Raw genomic sequence first — 3,935 nt, forward strand, 5'->3', positions numbered from 1 at the left:
TGTCAGTGAGAGCTTCTTACTGATGGGTGGACAGGTTGTGGGGTCTAATGTCAGTGAGAGCAGTCCCTCCGCAGTACTGCACTTTCCATGAAACTGATCTAACTGACATTAGACCCCATCACCATTGTACGGTAGCAGGTTCATCTGATTCAGCAGCGAAACCTTTTTGAGCTATATCACTTCTCTCACAAAATGTCTGAATTCTGAACTGAAGTCAGGAAAGCGTTACTTGTATGCTGAAAAACACCAACAGGACTTATAGCATTAGCAACAAGACCAGTCTAGTAAAGAGCTTGCTAATAGAACCGTATACTCCCTCTATTTTTATTTACATATCGTATTAAATTTGTACTAAGTTAAACTTAGCTAACTTTGATCAAATCTATAGAAAAATATAGCAACAACTATACTATCCAACATATGCACTATCAATATATACTTCATGATAGATTCAATGAAACAAATTTGGTATTGTAAATATTATTTTTTTCTATAAATTTAGTCAAAGTTGATCAAGTTTGACTTAGGACAAACCTAATACAACATATAAATAAAAATAGAGAAAGTACCACACATGGGCTCAACTTGGTAGCCAATTTTGGACCGTTGTTTTTATATGCTGATGAGGTTCCACACTGATTTTGGTAGCAAATAAAAATTGAACAAGATCTCTTTCAAAAGTGATTTATATTGCATATGCAGACTTCCTCGCAGCTTGGAACTTCCTCTATGAAGCTACTGTCTGTAAGTGCTGGCAGCCCAACCTAAATCTGCACAGACTTGGGGTTTGTTTGGCATGGCTCCAACACCAAGCTCCAGCCTAGAGCTAGGTGGAGCAAGCTATGCACCCAAACTCCAAAAATTGGTGGAGCAGCCCAACTCTATGGAGCTAGTGGAGCTGCAGTTTATTTTTTTGGAGCACCTCTTTTGCAGCTCCAAAACTCTCAAATATGGATCTAAATATGAAGTTCTGGGTTAATTACCCACCAATACCACCCATTAAATAAATAATTCGTTTTGTTTTTCCCTGAACCCGCACCCCCATCCCGAATGCTATACTCAGCGCGCCTCCCTCCCCTTGCGAGCGCCGCAACTCTCCCTAGCCACCGCTACCGCCACCTGGCAAGAAATCCTAGAAATCTATTCATGGAAGCATAACAAAATTATTGACCAAGGTGAGACCAAAGAGGCAAGAGAAGAATCATCTAATCAGATCAAGAGATCAGCTTGCTTAAACAATAATCGACATGGAGCCGAAAAAGGAAGATGGAACCAATAAGTCAGACAACAATAGACCTATAACATATTTATAGTTTATTTTTTCATAAACGTTTTATTTTGTATGTATTGCAAAAGTAGCCGTATTCATTTCATTTATCTCATTATTGGTAAAATCAATCAAAATAGGGGCAAAAAGGATAGTCCACCCTTAAAACCCTCTTTTCTGGAGCTAGGACACTCTCCTAACCAAACAGAACCTCCAACCAGCTCCAACTTCATGTGAAGAATGCTCCAGCCGACTCTTAATATTCAGATTGCGGATCCGGTGTCCACCTTGATCGAAGAAGAATCAAACCTTCAAACTTGTAGTAAAATGTCCTGCATACGTAGACTTGAGCTCACTAGCTATGAATATAATATACTTGTACTTGATTGGCTTGTTTATTTTTGCCCCCAAAAATCTGGGGAACATCCCCATAGTGTGCTTGGATTATTCAATGACATTATCTTCTCTGACAGTATGGATTGAGCCTTCTCCTATCCTCTAGTGGCATTTCCGACACGATGTGACACTTGCGCGGACGGACCTAAAGGACTGTCTCAGTTATCCATCATGGGCTGACCGGGCCACGGTTAAGGCCCTAAAGTTCTGTCGGGTGTGGGCTGGCCGACTTGCTTTGTGCATCTCTGTTGTAATTGAACAACACTACTCCCTCTTAATGAAACACGTACAAGGCATGTTCTTAAAAAAATTTTTGAACAACACTAATTATATAACACCAAATTCTGACCATATTTGTAAAATGGAACGCAGGCATTTTAATAACCTGGTGGAGAAGTTGTGAATTTTGGAACATGTTTGCTTTCTTTGAAGGGTTATAAATGAGGATAAACGATCTAAAATCTCCAACACTTAGCAAGCTTTGCATGTCAACAAACACATAATCGTTTTTGAAAGAGTAAATTGCGTTGCATCCACGGTACAACAATTTGTATGGTTATATCACTTTGGTCTAACAAGTTGCATAACATGCAAACGGATATACGACCTTATCAAATGGGAGCATGTATGGTCATATGTATGCCATCTAGCGTATTTCTACGTGGTGACATACCACGTGGACTGTAACTTAGGTCTAAGTGTATTTTAGAAGTTCTCAGAACAATGGTGGATCACGCATATTTCTCATATAGGCAACAAATATAGTTAGGTTGCCCCTTTATTATTTTTGCTCTCTCGTGTTTATTTTAAGTGAGCTCTCATGATAATACAAAGTTAAATAGATTTTCTTAGCGTTAGGACTCGGCTCTTGCATATGAGGTTTTATTGCTTGCTTTTATACTCTTGCACCAATCACTTATCTATATGGGTCTTGGGTTCTTGTACATTTTTCTCTTCTCTTTTATTTATTGGATAGCAGTTATAGATGTTATACGCATCTTCTAAGCAATGGGTGTTTTTTTAGAATATATCATAACTCAATCTGATTCACTTTTGTAGGATTGGTTTCATTAGTATTGCTGAATTTGAATCACTGTGATATTTACGATGGTGTCTAGAAAACTTTGAAGTTAAATATAACGCTACTTGTTGACCAGCACAAGATTACTTTTTGATGATATGCAAACATAAATATTAAGCAACATTAGATGGGTTGCATGGAAGCTGGATCAATGTTTATGAGCATACTCTCCATTTATCCCTATTCTCCTACTGTGTGATAGCAAACTTTAGTAAATAATCGGCAGATGACTTGAAATATGTTGCAAACCACTGTTGTTTCTAACTCATAAGCATTTTTTTAAAAAATAATCATGGCAAAATACGTTTGGTGGCATACATGTGACTGCGCACACACATATTTGACAAGTTTATGTATCTGTTTGCATGTTTTTCAACTTATTGGACCAAAATGATATAACCATACAAGTTGTTGCATGGTGCATGTAATTTGCTCTTTCTGAAATAGAATAAAATAATTATGTAACATCAAATGATGATCATGTATATGAAAAACGGAACATACACACGTCAATAACAAGTTTGCAATATTTGGTGAAGTTTGTCTTTCATTTTCTATTTTGTTTGGAAGGTTGAATTAGGGAAAGCACTTTGAACTTAATTTCCAAGACTCCAACCACGTCGGTATTGGTCACTAATTCCAAGTTGAAATTAGGAAAAAGTTCATTTTACTATTTACACCAATCCACTTTATCCCCAACAACAAAATTTAGACTCGATTTAGTCACTCAAACTATCACTACGTGAAAGACTGCCATTGGTAACGGGCAAAGATGGCCATTGATAACGGGCACAGCCAACTTACTGTTTATAGGTTACTAATGACCAGTCATTGGTTACCAATTACGTGCAAAAGGTAACGGGTGTTCGAGAATGTCTGCTACTAAAGGCCGTTACCAATCACAACTTGCGCTTGCTCCCGCTGGGCCCACAGTCTATATTGGTAATGGGCATCATGTGATGCCCGTTACCATTGATTAGTCACCGGTAACGGGCAACTATACAAGCATGGCTGTTACCAATGACCCCATGCGGCTGCTCCCTCTGGGCCTATTGTCAGAGTTGGTAACGGGCGCCTTTAATGGTTGTTACTAATGCTGTTACCAATCACCCCGTGCGGCAGCTCTCGCTGGGCCCACCATCAGTATTGGTAACGGGCGTCATGTATGCCAATTACCTTTTATATGATATT

Source organism: Panicum hallii, chromosome 9, assembly GCF_002211085.1.
Source record: "Panicum hallii strain FIL2 chromosome 9, PHallii_v3.1, whole genome shotgun sequence".
NCBI lineage: Eukaryota > Viridiplantae > Streptophyta > Magnoliopsida > Poales > Poaceae > Panicum > Panicum hallii.